Raw genomic sequence first — 23,468 nt, 5'->3', positions numbered from 1 at the left:
GCAGCAATGAAAGGTATTGGCTGGAATGAGAATAAAGTCTCATACATGATGGAAAGGGGCTTCACTGTACGTTTTTACCTGTAAGGACATAAAAACGTCTACCTCGGAAATCTATTTACTTCAATTGAAATAGGATATCGATAACAGATAGATCTTCCTATTGAAAGGCTGTCCCAATAAGAAATTATTTTGTCATGCCTGTATGAAGACGGATTTGTTAGGGTGAGAAATGTCCTACATTTGACCAAATCTCACAGGTAAAATCTCACAAATCTCTTCCTCCTTCAACACTGTACAGTATGATGTGTCAACATATGAGCTGACAGTTCAGTACAGTTCAGTACAGTGCCTTCAGAAAATATTCACACCCCTTGAGTTTTTCACATTTTGTTGTGCTACAGCCTGAATTTCAAATTGATACAATTGAAATGTATTTTGTCACTGGCCTACACACAACACCCCATAATATCAAAGTGTAATTATGTTTTTCTTAATTTTACAAATTAATAAAAATGTAAAGCTAAAAGGTATTGAGTCAATAAGTATTCAACCCCTTTGTTATGATGTAAAACATGAATAAATCCTGCAGTCAAATTACCCAGTGGGCTCATGGGTGGAATGTTATAATTTCATAATTCATAAACCGTTGTTGTTGTTTTTATGCAGTAAATCTGATGTTTCTATGTCAAACGGCTTTGTTTATATTTCAGTCTTCTGTGATGTATATAAAGTGTCATATAAGTACACAAACTCAAAATTGAATACATTTCAACTCTATATCTGACATGGTACAGATGTCTTATTTTTTTAAATCCCATAACCATGTTTGTGAGGTGTATACTTTTGTTTCAAAGTAGATTAGAACAACCAAGAAACACTGTGTGACCCTGATTTATCCCACTGCAGTAAAAGGTTAACAAGTCACATAATAGGTTGCATAACAATGCTTAACAATCTTTTTTTAATGACTTTCTCATCTCTGTAGTCGAGCAGTGAATTTCAAACACAGATTCAACCACAAAGATCATGGAGGTTTTTTAATGCCTTGCGATGAAGGGCACCTATTGGCAAATTGGTTAAAAGAAGCAGACACTGAATATAAAAAAATATATATATATTGAACCATTATTTAACTAGGCAAGTCAATTAAGAACAAATTATTATTTACAATGGCTGCCCACCCCAGCCAAACTGTGGCGGGCCAATTATGCACCACCCTATGGGACTCCCAATCACGGCTGGCTGTCGTACAGCCTGGAATCGAACCAGGGTCTGTAGTGACACCTCTAGCACTGAGATGCAGTGCCTTAGACTGCTGCGCCACTCGTGAGCCTTCTGAGCATGGTGAAGTTATTAGTTACACGTTGGATGGTGTATCAATTCACAAAGTCACTGCAAAGATACAGGTGTCCTTCCTAACTCAGTTGCCGGAGAGGAAGGAAACCACTCAGGGATTTTATCATGAGGCCAATGGTGATTTAAACAGTTACAGAGTTTAATGGCTGTGATAGGAGAAAACTGAGGATGGATCAACAACACTGTAGTTACTCCACAACACTAACCTAATTGACAGAGTGAAAAGAAGGAAGCCTGTATAGAATAAAATTATTCCAAAACATACATCCTGTTTGCAACAAGACACTAAAAGAATACTGCAAAAAATGTGGCAAAGCAATTCACTTTTGTCCTGAAAACAAAGTGTTATGTTTGGGGCAAAACCAATACAACACATTACTGAGTACCACTCTCCATATTTTCAGGCATAATGTGGTGGGTGCATCATGTTATGTGTATGCTTGTAATCGTTAACGACAGGGGAGTTTTTCAGGATAAATAATGTAGTAACCAAAAAAGTGTTATTAAACAAAGCAAAATATATTTGAGAATCTTCAAATAGCCACCCTTGGCCTTGATGACAGCTTTGCACACTCTTGGCAGCTTCACCCGGAATGCTTTTCCAACCGCCCTGAAGGAGTTCCCACATATGCTGAGTACATGTTGACTGCTTTTCATCCCAAACCATCTCAATTTGGTTGAGGTCGGGGGATTGTGGAGGCCAGGCCATCTGATGCAGCACTCCATCACTCTCCTTCTTGGTAAAATAGCCCGTACACAGCCTGGAGGTGTGTTGGGTCATTGTCTTGTTGAAAAACAAATGAGTCCTACTAAGTCCAAACCAGATTGGATGGCATATCGCTGCAGAACGCTGTGGTAGCCATGCTGGTTAAGTGTGCCTTGAATTCTTAATCAATCACAGTGTCACCAGCAAAGCACCCCCACACCATAACACCTCCCCCTCCATGCTTTATGGTGGGAAATACACATGCAGAGATCATCCGTTTACCCTCACCAAGGCACACAAAGACAGAGGTTGGAACCAAAAATCTCCAATTTGGACACCAGACCAAAGCACAAATTTCCACCTGTCTCATGTCCAATGCTCGTGTTTCTTGGCCCAAGCAAGTCTCTTCTTATTATTGGTGTCCTTTAGTGGTTTCTTTGCAGCATTTTGACCATGAAGACCTGATTCACAGTCTCCTCTGAACAGTTGATTTTGAGATGTGTCTGTTACTTGAACTCTGCAATTTCTGAGGCTGGTACTGTAACTGTGATGAACTTATCCGTATGCAGAGGTAACACTGGGTCTTCTATTCCTGTGGCGGTTCCTATGAGAGCCAGTTTCATCATAGCGCTTGATGGTTTTTGTGACTGTGCTTGACATTTTCCGTATTGACTGACCTTCATGACTGTAAGTAATGGACTGTCGTTTCTCTTTGCTTATTTGAGCTGTTCTTGCCATAATATGGACTTGGTCTTTTACGAAATAGGGCTATCTTCTGTATACTACCCTACCTTGTCACGACACAACTAATTGGCTCAAACACATTAAGAAGGAAAGAAATTCCATAAATTAACATTTAAGAATGCAGACCTGTTAATTGAAATGCATTCCAGGTGACTACCTCAGGAAGATGGTTGAGGGAATGCCAAGAGTGTGCAATGCTGTCAAGGTAAAGGGTGGCTATTTGATGAATCTCAAATATATTTTGATTTGTTTACCACTTTTTTGGTTACTACATGATTCCTTGTGTTATTTCATACTTTTATATTTTTTTTCTTTATTTTTACTATTGTATACATTTTTGAATAATAGTGAAAAACCCTTGAATGAGAAGGTGTTCTAAAAACTTAATGTAACAATTGTCTTCGGGTGAAAGAGAGGAGGACCAAGATGCAGCGTGATGATAATCCATATTTAATGGGATACTTAAACACCGAACAAAAACAATAAACCGACAAAAGGAACGAAGACGAAACAGTCCCGTAACGTGACCACTAACACATAGGAACACTGGAAACAGGAACAATCACCCACAAAATACCCACAGAATATGGCTGCCTAAATATGGTTCCCAATCAGAGACAACGATAGACAGCTGCCTCTAATTGAGAACCAATCTAGGCAACCATAGACGTACAAAAACACCTAGATAGGAAAACACCCCCAAAAACATACAAAACTTCTAGACAAGCAAAAACACATACATCACCCATGTCACACCCTGATCTAACTAAAATAACAAAGAAAAGAAAAGGTCAGGTTGTGACACTTAGGTAGGTGTTCACGTCCTGATCTGTTTCACCTGTCCCTGTGACTGTCTCCACCCCCTCCAGATGTTTCTTATTTTCCCCAGTGTATTTATCCCTGTGTTGCCTGTCTCTCTGTGCCAGTTCATCTTGTATGTTTAATCAAGTCAACCAGCATGGTTTTCCCCACACTCCTTTTCTATTTTCTTTTGCTAGTCTTCCCGGTTTTGACCACTGCCTGACTCTAGACTACTTTCCCGCCTGCCTGATCATCCTGCATGCCCTGACCTTGAATCTGCCTGCCCCTCAGTACCTATTGGACTCTAAACTGGTTTTGACCTTTTGCCTGTCCACAACCATTCTCTTGCCTACTCGTTTTTGGATTAATAAACATTGTAAGACTCCAACCATCTGCATCTTGATCTCGCCTTGTGCCTTGATATAGTGTATGTAAATGAGATATTTCTGTAATTCATTTTCAAATGATATACAAACATTTCTAAAAAGATGTGTTCACTTGGTCATTATGGAGTATTGTGTGTAGATGGAATGATCAATTTAATCCATTTTTAATTCAGGTTTTAACACAAAATGTCAATGGGTATGAAATATTTCTAAAGACACTATGTACTCTGCTTTTCTTTTTTTAACACACACACAACATGAATTAGAATAAGAGCAATTTGGAATAATTTGTTTGGAATTTGAGCTTGCAGGGTATAAAATAATATATCTGACCTGCTCAAACAGCCATTACAATCTCATCACCAGACACTCTGGCTGGGGTGAGGTTAGACATTTTCCAATTGTTCATTTTTGCTCACTAAGCCTGCAGGTTCAGGCTGAGATGTGGCATGAAAGATGTTTAATACATTTCTAGTTTTCAACCAAACTGCAAGCTTAAAATCTCTCTTCCCTGAAGTCTGTCTGAATGCTGCTTAGATCTGGTTAAAATACTCTGAAACTCCTGACGAAATCTCTATGTAGAAACTTATTTTGTGGTTTGATGAGGAGATTAGGCTTTTGGCTTCATTTATTTTTCAATTAAGCGCCATTTTTGATTTTGCTCTAAAACATGGCCTTCTGACTTTCACTACTGTTTTTCTAAATTGAACTGTGAAAGCCTATGAAATATTGCTTCAGCTGCCATCAGCTTTCATGAAATGCCAGACAACAAGCAGAAGGGTTACAGGGAGCAATGGATAAATCTTACCCAACACCTCAGTCAGTGTTTTTCAAACTTGGCAGACTGGGTAATATCGGCAGGTGTGTGGAGGCTAGCTGAGCGCATTCTCTTCAAACAAAGAAAAAATTAACTAATAAAGACAGGATTGAGACAATCAGTTCACAGACAGACACATGTCAGAACAGAAGCTGCAGTGTTTACACCTTGTGTCCACTCAGTGAACCATTGCACGTCAAATAAAATTAAAGTTTATTGATCGTGTACATAGATTTTCAGATGTAATCGCAGGTGCAGCGAAATGCTTGTATTTCTAACTCCAACAGTGTAGTTATACCTAGCCATAAAAAATAAACAAACACATAATCCAGAAAAATTCAAAATAAGTATTTATATAGGATTAGCCATGACTAGAATACACTATATACATATACTGAGTGTACGAAACATCAGGAACACCTGCTCTTTTCATGACATAGAATAACAAGTTGAATCCAGGTGAAAGCTATAATCCCTTATAAATGTCACCAGTTAAATTCACTTCAATCAATCAGTTTTTAAGCTTTGAGAGAATTGACACATGGATTGTGTATGTGTCCCATTCAGAGGGGGAATGGACAAGACAAAAGATATCAATCAAAAGATATCAAGGCATTCCCATTTTAAGAGTTTGTCAAAATCTCTCTTCCCAGACAGTTTTTAGAGTTTGTCAGTTTTAGAGTTTGTCAAAAACTGCAACATTGCTGGGTTTTTCCCAATCAACACTGTGTATCAAGTGTTGTATTTCTTTTTTATTTCACCTTTATTTAACCAGGTAGGCTAGTTGAGAACACCTTTATTTAACCAGGTAGGCTAGTTGAGAACAAGTTCTCATTTGCAACTGCGACCTGGCCAAGATAAAGCATAGCAGTGTGAACAGACAACAACACAGAGTTACACATGGAGTAAACAATTAACAAGTCAATAACACAGTAGAAAAAAAAGACAGTCTATATACATTGTGTGCAAAAGGCATGAGGAGGTAGGCGAATAATTAAAATTTTGCAGATTAACACTGGAGTGATAAATGATCAGATGGTCATGTACAGGTAGAGATATTGGTGTGCAAAAGAGCAGAAAAGTAAATAAATAGAAACAGTATGGGGATGAGGTAGGTAAAATTGGGTGGGCTATTTACCGATAGACTATGTACAGCTGCAGCGATCGGTTAGCTGCTCAGATAGCAGATGTTTGGAGTTGGTGAGGGAGATAAAAGTCTCCAACTTCAGCGATTTTTGCAATTCGTTCCAGTCACAGGCAGCAGAGAACTGGAACGAAAGGCGGCCAAATGAGGTGTTGGCTTTAGGGATGATCAGTGAGATACACCTGCTGGAGCGCGTGCTACGGGTGGGTGTTGCCATCGTTACCAATAATCCACCATACAAAGGACATCCAGCCACCTTGACACAACGTTGGGAAGCATTGTAGTCAACATGGGCCAGTATCCCTTTGGAAAGCTTTTGACACCTTACATTTAAGTCATTTAGCAGACGCTCTTATCCAGAGCGACTTACAAATTGGTGCAAACACCTATGACAACCAGTGGAACAGCCACTTGCATCTAAATCTTGTTGGGGGAGAAGGGGGGTGAGAAGGATTACTTACCCTTACTTACCCTATCCTAGGTATTCCTTGAAGAGGTGGGGTTTCAGGTGTCTCCGGAAGGTGGTGATTGACTCCGCTGTCCTGGCGTCGTGAGGGAGTTTGTTCCACCATTGGGGGCCAGAGCAGCGAACAGTTTTGACTGGGCTGAGCGGGAACTGTACTTCCTCAGTGGTAGGGAGGCGAGCAGGCCAGAGGTGGATGAACGCAGTGCCCTTGTTTGGGTGTAGGGCCTGATCAGGGCCTGGAGGTACTGAGGTGCCGTTCCCCTCACAGCTCCGTGGCGAGCACCATGGTCTTGTAGCGGATGCGAGCTTCAACTGGAAGCCAGTGGAGAGAGCGGAGGAGCGGGGTGACGTGAGAGAACTTGGGAAGGTTGAACACCAGACGGGCTGCGGCGTTCTGGATGAGTTGTAGGGGTTTAATGGCACAGGCAGGGAGCCCAGCCAACAGCGAGTTGCAGTAGTCAAGACGGGAGATGACAAGTGCCTGGATTAGGACCTGCGCCGCTTCCTGTGTGAGGCAGGGTCGTACTCTGCGGATGTTGTAGAGCATGAACCTACAGGAACGGGACACCGCCTTGATGTTAGTTGAGAACGTCAGGGTGTTGTCCAGGATCACGCCAAGGTTCTTAGCGCTCTGGGAGGAGGACACAATGGAGTTGTCAACCGTGATGGCGAGATCATGGAACGGGCAGTCCTTCCCCGGGAGGAAGAGGAGCTCCGTCTTGCTGAGGTTCAGCTTGAGGTGGTGATCCGTCATCCACACTGATATGTCTGCCAGACATGCAGAGATGCGATTCGCCACCTGGTCATCAGAAGGGGGAAAGGAGAAGATTAATTGTGTGTCGTCTGCATAGCAATGATAGGAGAGACCATGTGAGGTTATGACAGAGCCAAGTGACTTGGTGTATAGCGAGAATAAGAGAGGGCCTAGAACAGAGCCCTGGGGGACACCAGTGGTGAGAGCGCGTGGTGAGGAGACAGATTCTCGCCACGCCACCTGGTAGGAGCGACCTGTCAGGTAGGACGCAATCCAAGCGTGGGCCGCGCCGGAGATGCCCAACTCGGAGAGGGTGGAGAGGAGGATCTGATGGTTCACAGTATCGAAGGCAGCCGATAGGTCTAGAAGGATGAGAGCAGAGGAGAGAGAGTTAGCTTTAGCAGTGCGGAGCGCCTCCGTGATACAGAGAAGAGCAGTCTCAGTTGAATGACTAGTCTTGAAACCTGACTGATTTGGATCAAGAAGGTCATTCTGAGAGAGATAGCGGTAGAGCTGGCCAAGGACGGCACGCTCAAGAGTTTTGGAGAGAAAAGAGAGAAGGGATACTGGTCTGTAGTTGTTGACATCGGAGGGATCGAGTGTAGGTTTTTTCAGAAGGGGTGCAACTCTCGCTCTCTTGAAGACGGGAGGGACGTAGCCAGCGGTCAGGGATGAGTTGATGAGCGAGGTGAGGTAAGGGAGAAGGTCTCCGGAAATGGTCTGGAGAAGAGAGGAGGGGATAGGGTCAAGCGGGCAGGTTGTTGGGCGGCCGGCCGTCACAAGACGCGAGATTTCATCTGGAGAGAGAGGGAGAAAGAGGTCAGAGCATAGGGTAGGGCAGTGTGAGCAGAACCAGCGGTGTCGTTTGACTTAGCAAACGAGGATCGGATGTCATCGACCTTCTTTTCAAAATGGTTGACGAAGTCATCTGCAGAGAGGGAGGAGGGGGGATTCAGGAGGGAGGAGAAGGTGGCAAAGAGCTTCCTAGGGTTAGAGGCAGATGCTTGGAATTTAGAATGGTAGAAAGTGGCTTTAGCAGCAGAGACAGAGGAGGAAAATGTAGAGAGGAGGGAGTGAAAGGATGCCAGGTCCGCAGGGAGGCGAGTTTTCCTCCATTTCCGCTCGGCTGCCCGGAGCCCTGTTCTGTGAGCTCGCAATGAGTCGTCGAGCCACGGAGCGGGAGGGGAGGACCGAGCCGGCCTGGAGGATAGGGGACATAGAGAGTCAAAGGATGCAGTAAGGGAGGAGAGGAGGGTTGAGGAGGCAGAATCAGGAGATAGGTTGGAGAAAGTTTGAGCAGAGGGAAGAGATGATAGGATGGAAGAGGAGAGAGTAGCGGGGGAGAGAGAGCGAAGGTTGGGACGGCGCGATACCATCCGAGTAGGGGCAGTGTGGGAAGTGTTGGATGAGAGCGAGAGGGAAAAGGATACAAGGTAGTGGTCGGAGACTTGGAGGGGAGTTGCAATGAGGTTAGTGGAAGAACAGCATCTAGTAAAGATGAGGTCAAGCGTATTGCCTGCCTTGTGAGTAGGGGGGGAAGGTGAGAGGGTGAGGTCAAAAGAGGAGAGGAGTGGAAAGGAGGCAGAGAGGAATGAGTCAAAGGTAGACGTGGGGAGGTTAAAGTCGCCCAGAACTGTGAGAGGTGAGCCGTCCTCAGGAAAGGAGCTTATCAAGGCATCAAGCTCATTGATGAACTCTCCGAGGGAACCTGGAGGGCGATAAATGATAAGGATGTTAAGCTTGAAAGGGCTGGTAACTGTGACAGCATGGAATTCAAAGGAGGCAATAGACAGATGGGTAAGGGGAGAAAGAGAGAAAGACCACTTGGGAGAGATGAGGATCCCGGTGCCACCACCCCGCTGACCAGAAGCTCTCGGGGTGTGCGAGAACACGTGGGCGGACGAGGAGAGAGCAGTAGGAGTAGCAGTGTTATCTGTGGTGATCCATGTTTCCGTCAGTGCCAAGAAGTCAAGGGACTGGAGGGAGGCATAGGCTGAGATGAACTCTGCCTTGTTGGCCGCAGATCGGCAGTTCCAGAGGCTACCGGAGACCTGGAACTCCACGTGGGTCGTACGCGCTGGGACCACCAGATTAGGGTGGCCGCGGCCACGCGGTGTGGAGCGTTTGTATGGTCTGTGCAGAGAGGAGAGAACAGGGATAGACAGACACATAGTTGACAGGCTACAGAAAAGGCTACGCTAATGCAAGGAAATTGGAATGACAAGTGGACTACACGTCTCGAATGTTCAGAAAGTTAAGCTTACGTAGCAAGAATCTTATTGACTAAAATGATTAAAATGATACAGTACTGCTAAAGTAGGCTAGCTGGCAGTAGCTGCGTTGTTGGCACTACACTAATCAAGTCGTTCCGTTGAGTGTAATAATTTCTACAGTGCTGCTATTCGGGGGCTAGCTGGTTAGCTAGCAGTGTTGTTAACGTTACGTTGAGTTAAAAGAACGACAATAGCTGGCTAGCTAACCTAGGAAATCGGTCTAGACTACACAATTATCTTTGAAACAAAGACGGCTATGTAGCTAGCTATGTAGCTAGCTACGATCAAACAAATCAAACCGTTGTACTGTAATGAAATGAAAATGTGATACTCCTGACCGGTGATTGAATTCGAATCAGTAAACGTGTGGTGACGTTGGCTAGCTGTTAGCTGTTGGCTAGCTAGCAGAGTCTCCTACGTTAAGGACGACAAATAGCTGGCTAGCGAACCTCAGTGAATTAAGATAATCACTCCAAGGCTACACACACTAAACTACACAATTATCTTGGAAACAAAGACAGCTATGTAGCTAGCTAACACTGAACTAATCAAGTCGTACAGTTGAGTGAATAGCACTACAGTGATGCTAATCTGTGTGCGTTAGCTAGCGTTGCTAGCTCCTGGGCGAATAGCAGTGAAGGCTACGTTAGGGCGACGAAATACGAAATACGATAATTATGCAATTATCTCTTGAATTGAGGCTGTTCTGAGGGCAAAAGGGGATGTAACTCATTATTAGTAAGGTGTTGGCTGACATAGTCACAAAAACAATGTGGCCATTACCCATGCTTTGTTATGTTTCTGAACAGTCAGATAGCTAGAGTAGCAACAATGACCGGAAGCTGCCACGTGGGGAATCGTAGGTGGCTCGTTTCAGCTAGTTTTATATTTTTCTTGATACCATGTCTTGTTTTGAGGTGTTTTGACTGACATCATGTCAATGCTAATGTGACTAAAATTCACCAGCTACCTAACCAACAACTGTAACAATGTACATTCAGTGTACAAAACATTAGGACACATTCCTAACATTTTGTACATAAAGTGGGTGAAACAGCATGTAAACATTTTTACTCTGGCTCCTGAGTGGCGCAGCGGTCTAAGATAATGCATCTCAGTGCTAGAGCCATCACTACAGACACCCTGGTGCAAATTCAGGCTGTATCACAACTGGCTGTGATTGAGAGTCCCATAGGGTGGTGCACAATTGGCCTGGTGTCGTCCAGGTTTGGCCGATGTAAGACATCATTGTAAATAAGAATTTGTTCTGAACTGACTTGCCTAGTTAAATAAAGGTCAAATAGAAACATTGTGACAAGTGTTCAATGACTCAATGTACATAAGGAAGCTGTCTCTAGGGTGCAGGGTAGAGTATGGTTGGTAGCTGGTACAAAAAGTGACTCAGGTTCAGGGCAGAGTACTGTGCAGAGGGCAGCTAGTGGTGACTGTTTGATGGCCTGAAGATAGAAGCTGTTTTTCAGTCCCAGCTTTGATGCACCTGTACTGTCTCCACCTGCTAGATGGTAGCGAAGTTAACAGGCCGTGGCTGAGGTCCTTGATGATCTTCCTGTCCTGAGACTGGTTGCTGTAGATATCCCGGAGGGCAGGCAGAAATCCTCCGGTGATGCCTTGGGCTGACCGCACCACCCTCTGGAAAGCCCTGTGATTGTGAACTGTGCAATTGCTGTACCAGGCGGTGATACAACCCAGCAGGATGCTCTTAATAGGGAATCTGTAGAAGTTTGTGAGGGTCTTAGGCGCCTAGCTGAATTTCTTCAGCCTCCTGAGGTCCTCTTATAGAGTCTCAGCGTTGTCATTCTGGTATATAAAAACAACACATTTTCAACCCTCATGTGACTTTACAAGTTTAGTTTGTTTTGTTTCCTTAACTCTGTGAGAACCGCCATAACACAAGCAAAAATGGCCATGGGTTTCGATCCCACCGCTTCTGTTTAGGCAATTATATACAGTGTATGAATCATCATGCATGAAATCCATTTTTGATCCTTTCAGGCTGCTGTCCCTCGCGCTTTATGAAGAGCAGAAAAAACTGCATGTTTACTTTTGTGCAGCAGATGTCAGAAGGCTGGATCAATGTGGCCCAGTATGAGACCGTGCTGCTCCTTGCTCAGATGTCCCACCCTGCGATCGATGGAGATTAGCTACCAGTGCATTGGGTGAAGCAACAGATATCTCCCCGGAGAATAAAACAGGAGTGTGCCCCCTGTGACACGAGACATGGGTTTTAACAAGCAGGAGCCATCCTTTCATTTAGATGTCGATATGGATGGAAGGGCTACATGTGCCCTCTTATCCCACCCTCCATCCCTCCCTCCCTGACTGCAGCTATGGTGCTGACCTCCCTGGCTCCCCCTCTCTATTATCCCCATGCCCAGAGGGCCTGGCTAGTGTTCATCATCCTCCCTGCCCCTAAACAACATACAGAGAGCAGACCGTATCTGGGATCCGCAGTAAAGAAGACATCAGGAAGAAGTTACAGTACCAGGATCATAGAGAGAGATCTTTACTGGGGAGAAGGGAGCACCTCTGAGGAATGGGAGATGTAGAGGGTCGGACAGCAACTACCTGTACATGACCATCTGATCATTTATCACTCCAGTGTTAATCTGCAAAATTGTAATTATTCGCCTACCTCCTCATGCCTTTTGCACACAATGTATATAGACTCCCCCTTTTTTATCTTTTTTTCTACTGTGTTATTGACTTGTTAATTGTTTACTCCATGTGTAACTCTGTGTTGTCTGTTCACACTGCTATGCTTTATCTTGGCCAGGTCGCAGTTGCAAATGATAACTTGTTCTCAACTAGCCTACCTGGTTAAATAAAGGTGAAAAAAAATAAAACTAGGGAAATCTGCAATTGGGACACTTCAAGAGAAATCATGATCAAAGTCCCAAAACTCAGAAGATATTCTGTAAGACTAAACCAACAGGAACATTTCCACACTGGATATCTTGGTGCAGCTAATACATTTGTCACACAAATGAATACATCACTGCATTGTATTGACGCTCTGGACAGAGTAAAACATTGACCATCATAAGGTCAATGATTTGTACAATAAAACAACTTTGATGTGCTTTTGTTGAGCATATTATTTACCTTTCACATTGCAGTTACAAAAACATAATTTGGAAAGGTACTGAACCTTGAAGCCTATAGGTGAAATCACTGTAATAAATGACCCCACTGTAATGTTCACCATACAACTTATCCATCATCTTATCCATCTGATAAATTGTCATGGGGAATGAGGGAAGCGATTAAAGACTTTGGACACTGCCCATGACCTTTGGAGGAAGGGAAATGCCTGCTGTAGCAGAGCATGTCCCCGTGTTTCTCTAAGATAACAAACTCATAATAACCTTTCTTCCCCTGAGGCTTTCAGGTCTGCCTGCTCCCTGGGGTATGTGTTTGATAAATGTGACGTTTGGGTTTAGAGGATATTATACTCCCACTGAGCAAAATATGTGCATTGACTTGGATATATGGAAACATATTAAAGGTCTGATATGTCAATAGTGTTGTGAGTAATGTTTGCAAGTGGTGCCTGACGATACTATCGCGTGTTATGTGTATGTACATTGTAACTGTAACAACAGAGTGCACTCTGGAAAACATTATGTTCCTGAATTCTATGAACAATATAGTAGAAACCTCTTAGTTTTGTTCTGTGGAGAGGGACGCCAGCTAGCCTCCTTGGAGATCCTCAGGACCCAGAACAAATGCATGATGGTTTTACTGGATTGTCTTCCTGGCAGTTTCAGCCAGTATCAATCAGACAAGCCGAGATACCTCAGGCTCCTCACTGAGTACCCAGAAAACCCCTCTCTGGAGTCTCTCTCTCTCTCTTTTTCTGTATCTCTCTTTCAATGTCGCTCTCGATCTCCCATATCTCTCTTTCTTTGTGGAAGGCAAGAAGACCTGACCCATGTAACATAAGGAACCCAGGGAAAACAAGGTTTATGTAGGTGGCCTCACTAACAGTATTGGATGTTGTGCAGAAGAAAACAATGACAGACAGAGAATCGGATGACTGTCTGGAGGTACTAAAAGAAGCTGTTAGCATACCATATGCCTTCTTGTTTTCATACAATATTGATCTCAGGCACCATGACACATTAGGAGGCAATAATTGCAAATGATTAAGTACAAAGTGACCTTTTAATGGGAACAAATTGTTTACATCTCCCTTTGGAGTCTCTGGCCTCTTCCTTAATGTGGATATTCATGCAAGAATTACTGCAGAGGTCTAACGAGATACACAGTGATTTTTAAAAAAGATTATAGGGCGGATTTACTGATCTCTTGAATTAAACATACCTTGAGTTACCCCTGTCGTGAAAATCTATTGAAGCCATAGCTAGACACTCTACGGTCAGAGATGTTACACAGACCGTACATTTAGAGAATTAGGTCAATGTATCAAACCATAACAACAAGTCCATTACTTTCAGAGAAAAAATAATAGGCACCAGAGACGGGTTGGCTGACAACGTCACGAAAACGATGTGGCCGGAAGCTGTGCATTGTTATGATTCTGAACAGTCAAAAAGCTAGCAACAATGACAAGAAGCTGCCATGTGGGGAATCATAGTTGGCTCGTTTCAGCTAGTTTTATCTCTTTCTTTATACCATGTCTTGTTTTAAGGTGTTTTTAATGATTTCATATCAGTGCTAATATGGCTAGAAATTCACTAGCTACCGAACCAACAACTGTAACAAAGTACACAGTGCACAAAACATTAGGAATACCTTCTCTTTCCATGACATACTGTAGACCGACCAGGTGAAAGCTATGATCCCGTATTGATGTTACCTGTTAAATCCACTTCAATCAGTGTAGATGAAGGGGAGGAGACAGGTTAAACAAGGTTTTTTAAGCCTTGAGACAATTGAGACATGGATTGTGTATGTGACATTGTGCCTTTCAGAGGGTGAATGAGCAAGACAAAAGACTTAAGTGCCTTTGAATGGGGTATGGTAGTAGGTACCAGGCACAACGGTTTGAGTATGTCAAGAACTTCAACAAGAATGGTCCACCACACAAAGAACACCCAGCCAACTTGACCCAACTACGGGAATCATTGGAGTCAACATGAGCCAGCATCCCTGTGAAACGCTTTTGACACCTTGTAGTCCATGCCCCGTCGAATTGAAGATGCAAAATGGGGTGCAGCTTAACATTAGGAATGTTCCTAATGTTTTGTGCACTCAGTGTATTTGAAAGACAATAAGTGCTCATTGTGCAAATGTATTTATGTTTTCAATGAATATAGTCTACATATTGTCAACAATCTCAGACAATCACGATTGTTTGCCCCATGGTTGTGCACACATCGGTTTTGTTGCTAAACAACCAACCCATCTATGGTTTTCAGTGATTAGGAATAAAGGGAGGAATTGGAGAATAACACATGCATGTGCTGTGGGCTGGCCTCTCTCAGGTGGCAGATGTGTAATCCCTTGGAGTGTCTGGCAGCACCTGCTCTGTGGCAGAGCCATGAATGTTCAGCATTAAAAGGAGCATTAAAGCCAGGTGTAAAAAGCCAACTTTTCTGAAATGTTAATGGGTCCTCAGTTTATGCATCTTTACTAAATTATACAAAGTTGGTGGCTCCGCATGGTACTAGGAACATTCCGGCCACCTCAATAAATAATTTAATTCCAGAACAATAGCCTCTTTACTTCTGAAACAGCTGTCACTGATCTATTAATTAGATGCTTTGATGTTGGCTGTGCCACATGCAACTTGGGGGGAGGTGGAGGAAAGAGACGCTAGCTTCTTCATACCTCTTGACACAGTGGAGATAAATAATGTACGATGTCTTGAACTGTGTCATCGAAAATTATGATAGCACTGTATATTAAAGATTTCACTGGATTTATGTTGTATTTACACTGAAATGGCTATTTTAACAACAGTGCATTAAAATGTAGGCAACCTACGCAAATCAAGGAGCACCTGCATTGTGTTACTGCCTTCGATACTGTGAACCATCAGATCCTCCTCTCCACCCTCTCCGAGTTGGGCATCTCCGGTGCGGCCCACGCTTGGATTGCGTCCTACCTGACAGGTCGCTCCTACCAGGTGGCGTGGCGAGAATCTGTCTCCTCACCACGCGCTCTCACCACTGGTGTCCCCCAGGGCTCTGTTCTAGGCCCTCTCTTATTCTCGCTATACACCAAGTCACTTGGCTCTGTCATAACCTCACATGGTCTCTCCTATCATTGCTATGCAGACGACACACAATTAATCTTCTCCTTTCCCCCTTCTGATGACCAGGTGGCGAATCGCATCTCTGCATGTCTGGCAGACATATCAGTGTGGATGACGGATCACCACCTCAAGCTGAACCTCAGCAAGACGGAGCTCCTCTTCCTCCCGGGGAAGGACTGCCCGTTCCATGATCTCGCCATCACGGTTGACAACTCCATTGTGTCCTCCTCCCAGAGCGCTAAGAACCTTGGCGTGATCCTGGACAACACCCTGATGTTCTCAACTAACATCAAGGCGGTGTCCCGTTCCTGTAGGTTCATGCTCTACAACATCCGCAGAGTACGACCCTGCCTCACACAGGAAGCGGCGCAGGTCCTAATCCAGGCACTTGTCATCTCCCGTCTTGATTACTGCAACTCGCTGTTGGCTGGGCTCCCTGCCTGTGCCATTAAACCCCTACAACTCATCCAGAACGCCGCAGCCCGTCTGGTGTTCAACCTTCCCAAGTTCTCTCACGTCACCCCGCTCCTCCGCTCTCTCCACTGGCTTCCAGTTGAAGCTCGCATCCGCTACAAGACCATGGTGCTCGCCTACGGAGCTGTGAGGGGAACGGCACCTCAGTACCTCCAGGCTCTGATCAGGCCCTACACCCAAACAAGGGCACTGCGTTCATCCACCTCTGGCCTGCTCGCCTCCCTACCACTGAGGAAGTACAGTTCCCGCTCAGCCCAGTCAAAACTGTTCGCTGCTCTGGCCCCCAATGGTGGAACAAACTCCCTCACGACGCCAGGACAGCGGAGTCAATCACCACCTTCCGGAGACACCTGAAACCCCACCTCTTCAAGGAATACCTAGGATAGGGTAAGTAAGGGTAAGTAATCCTTCTCCCCCAACAAGATTTAGATGCAAGTGGCTGTTCCACTGGTTGTCATAAGGTGTATGCACCAATTTGTAAGTCGCTCTGGATAAGAGCGTCTGCTAAATGACTTAAATGTAAATGTAAATGTGTTAAGAAATGTGCATTTGGAAAGTATTCAGATCCCCTTTTTCCACATTTTGTTACATTACAGACTTATTCTAAAAAGTATAACATCATTGTTTCCCCTCATCAGTCTACACACAATGACAAAGCAAACACATGTTTTCATTCATTTTTGCACATTTATAAAGAAGAAGAAAAAGAAATACCTTATTTACATAAGTAACAGAGCCTTTGTTATGAGACATGAAATTAAGCTCAGGTGCATCCCGTTTCTAATGATCATCCTTGAGATGTTTCTACAACATGATTGGAGTCCACATGTGGTAAATTCAATTGATTGTACATTATTTGGAAAGGTACACACCTGTCTATATAAGGTTCCACAGTTGACAGTGCATGTCAGAATTCAAACCAAGCCAAGAGGTCAAATTAATTGTCCGTAGAGCTCCGAGACAGCATTGTGTCAATACACAGATCTGGGGAAAGGTACCAAAACATTTCTGCAGCTTTGAAAGTCCCCAAGAACACAGTGGCCTTCATCAATCTTAATTGGAAAAAGTTTGGAACCACCAAGACTCTTCCTAGAGCTGGCTGCCCTGGCCAAACTGAGCAATCGGGTGGAGAAGGGCCTTGGTCAGGGAGGTGATCAAGACCATGATGGTCACTATGACAGAGCTCTAGAGTTCCTCTGAGGAGATGGGAGAACCTTCCAGAAGGACAACCATCTCTGCAGCACTCCAACAATCAGGCCTTTATGGTAGAGTGGCTAGACAGAAGCTACTGCTCAGTAAAAGGCACATGACAGCCCGCTTGGAGTTTGCCAAAAGGCAGCTTAAGACTCTTAGACCATGAGAAACAAGATTCTCTGGGCTGATGAAACCAAGATTGAAGTCTTTGGCCTGACTGTCAAGCGTCACGTCTGGATGCTTGGCATTCAGGCCAAAAGCCTGGCACCAGTGAAGCATGGTGGTGGCAGCATCACATTGTGGGGATGTTTTTCAGCGGCAGGGACTAGGAGACTAGTCAGGATCGAGGGAAAGATGAACAGAGCAAAGTACAGAGAGATTCTTGATGAAAACCTTCTCCAGAGCACTCAGGACATCAGACTGGGGTGAATATTCACATTTCAACAAGAAAACGACCCTAAGCACACAGTCAAGGCAATGCAGGAGAGGCTTCGAGACAAGTCTCTGAATGTCCTTGAGAGGCCCAGCCAGAGGCCGGACATGAACTGGATCGAACATCTCTGGAGAAACCTGAAAATAGCTGTGCAGCTACGCTCCCCATCCAACCTGACAGAGTTTGAGAGGATCTGCAGAGAAGAATGGGAGAAACCTCCCAAATACAGATGTGCCAAGCTTGTAGCGTTGTACCCAAAAACACTCAAGGCTGTATATCGCTGCCAAACGTGCTTCAACAAAGTACTGAGTAAAGGGTCTGAATACTTATGTAAAAGTGATTTTTCTGTTTTTTTATTTGTAATAAATTTAAATTTCTAAATTTCTTTGGACACTGTGTTAACTAACCTCCATGCGAGCTTCAATGCCATACAACTCTCCTTCCGTGGCCTCCAACTGCTCTTAAGTGCAAATAAAACTAAATGCATGCTATTCAACCGATCATTGCCCGCACCTGCCCGCCCATCCAGCATCACTACTCTGGACGGCTCTGACTACAAATACCTAGTTGTCTGGCTAGACTGTAAACTCTCCTTCCAGACTCACATTAAGCATCTCCAATCTCCAATTAAAACATTTAAACTAGAATCGGCTTCCTATTTCACAACAAAGCTTCCTTCACTCATGCTGCCAAACATACCCTCGTAAAACTGACCATCCTACCGATCCTTGGCTTCGGCGATGTCATCTATAAAATAGCCTCCAACACTCTACTCAGCAAACTGGATGTAGTCTATCACAGTGCCATCCGTTTTGTCACCAAAGCCCCATATATTACCCACCACTGCGACCTGTACGCTCTCGTTGGCTGGCCCTCGCTTCATACTCGTCGACAAACCCACTGGCTACAGGTTATCTACAAGTCTCTGCTAGGTAAAGCCCCGCCCTATCTCAGCTCACTGGCCACCATAGCAGCACCCACTCGTAGCACAAGCTCCAGCAGGTATATCTCACTGGTCACCCCCAAATCCAATTCCTCCTTTGGTCGCCTTTCCTTCCAGTTCTCTGCTGCCACTGACTGGAATGAACTGCAAAAATCATTGAAAATCAAATCAAATCAAATCAAATTTTGTTTGTCACATACACATGGTTAGCAGATGTTAGTGGGAGTAGAGCGAAATGCTTGTGCTTCTAGTTCCGACAATGCAGTAATAACCAACAAGTAATCTAGCTAACAATTCCAAAACTACTACCTTATAGACACAAGTGTAAGGGGATAAAGAACATGTACATAAAGATATATGAATGAGTGATGGTACAGAGCGGCATAGGCAAGATACAGTAGATGGTATTGAGTGCAGTATATACATATGAGATGAGTATGTAAACAAAGTGGCATAGTTAAAGTGGCTAGTGATACATGTATTACATAAGGATGCAGTAGGTGATATAGAGTACAGTATATACGTATACATATGAGATGAATAATGTAGAGTATGTAAACATAATATTAGGTAGCATTGTTTAAAGTTGCTAGTGATATATTTTACATCATTTCCCATCAATTCCCATTATTATAGTGGCTGGAGTTGAGTCAGTGTGTTGGCAGTAGCCACTCAATGTTAGTAGTGGCTGTTTAACAGTCTGATGGCCTTGAGATATAAGCTGTTTTTCAGTCTCTCGGTCCCAGCTTTGATGCACCTGTACTGACCTCGCCTTCTGGATGATAGCGGGGTGAACAGGCAGTGGCTCGGGTGGTTGCTGTCCTTGATGATCTTTATGGCCTTCCTGTGACATCAGGTGGTGTAGGTGTCCTGGAGGGCAGGTAGTTTGCCCCCGGTGATGCGTTGTGCAGACCTCACTACCCTCTGGAGAGCCTTACGGTTGTGGGCGGAGCAGTTGTCGTACCAGGCGGTGATACAGCCCGACAGGATGCTCTCGATTGTGAATCTGTAGAAGTTTGTGAGTGCTTTTGGCGACAAGCCAAATTTCTTCAGCCTCCTGAGGTTGAAGAGGCGCTGCTGTGCCTTCTTCACGATGCTGTCTGTGTGGGTGGACCAATTCAGTGAGGGAAGCTGGAGATTCCCATCTCCCTCACTTGCTTTAAGAACCATCTGTCAGAGCAGCTCACAGATCACTGTACCTGTTCATAGCCCATCTGTATACAACCCATCTATCTACCTCATTCCCATACTGTATTTATTTATTTAGCTCCTTTTGCACCACAGTATCTCTACTTGCACATCCATCTTTTGCACATCTACCATTCCAGTGTTTAATTGCCATATTGTAATTACTTCGCCACCATGGCCTATTTATTGCCTTAACTCCCTTATTTGACCTTATTTGCACTCACTGTATATAGACATTTTTTTATTTATTTTTTATACTTGACTGTATGTTTTGTTCATTCCATGTGTAACTGTGTTGTTGTATGTGTCGAACTGCTATGCTTTATCTTGGCCAGGTCGCAGTTGCAAATGAGAACTTGTTCTCAACTAGCTTACCTGGTTAAATAAAGGTGAAATGAATAAAAAAATAATTTAAAAAAAAGCATGTTTTTGCTTTTTTCAATATGAGGGGAAAAAAACAATTGAATCTATTTTAGAATGAGGCTGAAACGTAACAAAATGTGGAAAAATTCAAGGGGTCTGAATAATGCACAGTATGCTGCTGTTCTACTGCACGTGCAGTGATGTCAGAGGGGAAAAACTGTGCATTGTTTTAATATTGCAAATACACGTGGCAGATCAACATTAAGGATTCAAGCTTTAAAGGTTGAGTAAGATGTTTTAGAAGCTTGCAGGGTACATTACAGCTGCAAATCCCAATAAAACCACATCACGTTTTGAAGTTTACTTTCCTTCTCTTGTCTAACTAGCCTACAATATCTTGAATCTAGTTAAATAAAGCTTAAATTGAAAAAATAATAATATTTTGTGGTTCAGAGTACAGTATTATTTAGTTACATAGCGCAAATGTTTGCTAGCAAGATTCTCACCCTGGCTTTAGCCACAACCTTCTTAAATTCCTTGGCCCAGTGGGAGGTGCTTGTTTGTCTGGGCAAGTCCCTCAGAAGGGAGGCAATGTTGGCATGGTCATGGCTCAAGGTTTATTGTTTATGTCAAAGTGATGTCACACTCTGGCTCTGAACTCAGACTTCAAACAAACCTAAACAGTCGATAGCCACAGTTTTAAGCTAGTTATTCTGGTTAGCTGAAAACAACAGCCGGGCGCTAATTACATTCTTTATAAGAATGTGATATTTATTTTGGTGGGCGTGGGTGAAAAAACGTGTAATATTGGTCACCATCTGGACATGCCAAATAGCTATTGGTAACCTACTGGCCTTGGGATGCACAACAACAATGTTCTCCCGCAGAATGGCAGGGAAGTAGCTAACGTCACCCTAGCAACACCCACCCGTAGCACACGCTCCAGCAGGTATATTTCACTGGTCATCCCCAAAGCCAACACCCCCTTTGGCTGCCTTTCCTTCCAGTTCCCTGCTAAGAATGACTGTAACAAATTGCAAAAATCACTGAAGTTGGAGACTTATATCTCCCTTACTAACTTTATTAAGTGTCAGCTGTCAGAGCAGCTTACAGATCGCTGCAGCTGTACACAGACCATCTGTAAATAGCCCATCCAACCAACTACCTTCCTCATCCAATTTTGTTTATCTTTTTTTCTTTTGCACACCAGTATTTCTACTTGCTCATCCTCATTTGCACATATCACTCCAGTGTAAATTGCTAAATTGTAATTATTTTGCCACTATTGGCCTATTTGTTGCCTTACCTACTTACTTCATTTGCACACACTGTATACAGATTTTTCTATTGTGTTATTGACTCTACGTTTGTTTATCCCATGTGCAATTCTGTGTTGTTGTTTTTGTCGCACTGCTTTTCTTTATCTTGTCCAGGTCGCAATTGTAAATGAGAACTTGTTCTCAACTGGCCGACCTAGTTAAATAAAGGTGAAATAAAAATGTAAATATTTTTTATATTTTTTATGTTAGATACGAAAAAAAAAAAAATACAATTACTTTGTAATTGAATGATTCTGAACCCTCTCCGAATTCCCAACTTCGGCACACAAGCAATGTTCCCTAGAAAAATGTCAGAAATTGAGTAAATTTCAGGTCTGCTGAGAGCAAACTTGAATGTTGTGAAAATTCTGTGCAACTTTCGGGTGGCATTTATTGTGAACACTGAGGCTGTACCCGCTTTAAGTTTGTTTTAACAGTGGTCAAGTAGGCTACTGTGGCTATTTGGTCATAATGTAGGCCTACCAGAGTGGCCTACCATCAAAGCAATGGAGAAAATGCATAGCATAACATTTTAACATAGAAATAGCTGTTCTTGGTGCTGTACCGCAGCGCCAACTGTGCCACCAGAGACTCTGGGTTCGCGCCCAGTCTCTGTCGTAACCGGCCGTGACCAGGAGGTCCGTGGGGCGACGCACAATTGGCCTAGCGTCGTCCGTGTTGGGGAGGGCTTGGCCGGTAGGGATATTCTTGTATCATCGCGCACAAGCGACTCCTGTGGCGGGCCGGGCGGAGTGCACGCTAACCAAGGTTGCCAGGTGCACGGTGTTTCCTCCGACACATTGGTGCGGCTGGCTTCCGGGTTGGATGCGCGCTGTGTTAAGAAGCAGTGTGGCTTGGTTGGGTTGTGTATCGGAGGACGCATGACTTTCAACCTTCGTCTCTCCCGAGCCCTTACGGGAGTTGTAGCGATGAGACAAGATAGTAGCTACTAACAATTGGATACCACGAAATTGGGGAGAAAAAGGGGTAAAAAAATGTTTTAAAAAGAAGAAAAAAAAAAGAAAAAAAGAAATAGCTGTTCTATTTTTCAGCCTAAAGTAGCAGTCAATATGTGGTGTTCAATGTAGGCCTAAATTCCATGCAGGCCTCGACATTAATTATTTAACACCTCTTAGAACTACTCCTCCCGGATCCGGGAGAATTGTCATCAACTGACACTAATTAGCATAACGCAACAGACAAAAAATATTACTAGAAAATATTCATATTCATGAAATCACAAGTGTAACATAGTGAAACACAGCTTAGCCTTTTGTTAATCACCCTGTCATCTCAGAGTTTGAAATTATGCTTTACAGCTAAAGCAAGACAAGCGTTTGTGTAAGTTTATCGATAGCCTAGCATAGCATTATGTCCAGCTAGCCTGTTGGTACTAGGGGGCAGTATTTTCATTTTTGGAAAAAAAACGTTCCCGTTTTAAACGGGATATTTTGTCAGGACAAGATGCTAGAATATGCATATAATTGACAGCTTTGGATAGAAAACACTCTAACGTTTCCAAAACTGTAAAGATATTTTCTGTGAGTATAACAGAACTGATGTTGCAGGCGAAAGCCTGAGAAAAATCCAATCCGGAAGTGCCCCAGGTTTTGAAAGCGCTGCGTTCCAATGAGTCCCTATTCAGCTGTCAATGTCAAGCTTACGCTTTCTACGTATTCCCCAAGGTGTCTACAGCATTGCGACGTAGTTTTACGCATTTCTGTTGAAGAATAGCCGTAGCCACATTGCGTAAGTGGTCACATGGTGGCCTACTGAAAAACGAATTGTCCGACGGATATATTATCGAATAGATATTAGAAAAACACCTTGAGGCTTGATTATGAACAACGTTTGCCATGTTTCTGT

General features: G+C 43.7%; 1 protein-coding gene across 2 annotated transcripts in view; it reads right to left on the bottom strand.

The window, feature by feature from the left end:
- The window catches only part of LOC118401366 (kelch-like protein 25), a 997,662-nt gene that overhangs the window by 382,007 nt on the left and 592,187 nt on the right, over positions 1–23,468 (bottom strand). The window contains exon 1 of one of the 2 annotated variants that reach the window (XR_008075528.1): positions 6,426–6,531. The exons of the other annotated variant lie outside the window; for it this stretch is intronic. The gene's annotated coding sequence lies outside the window, so the exon portion shown is untranslated. Of the gene's footprint in view, positions 1–6,425; positions 6,532–23,468 lie in introns of those variants that run through there. 2 annotated transcript variants of the gene reach the window in all.

The sequence above is a fragment of the Oncorhynchus keta genome, chromosome 22 (genome assembly GCF_023373465.1).
Source record: "Oncorhynchus keta strain PuntledgeMale-10-30-2019 chromosome 22, Oket_V2, whole genome shotgun sequence".
NCBI lineage: Eukaryota > Metazoa > Chordata > Actinopteri > Salmoniformes > Salmonidae > Oncorhynchus > Oncorhynchus keta.
This window is presented reverse-complemented; position numbering and strand designations above follow the sequence as displayed.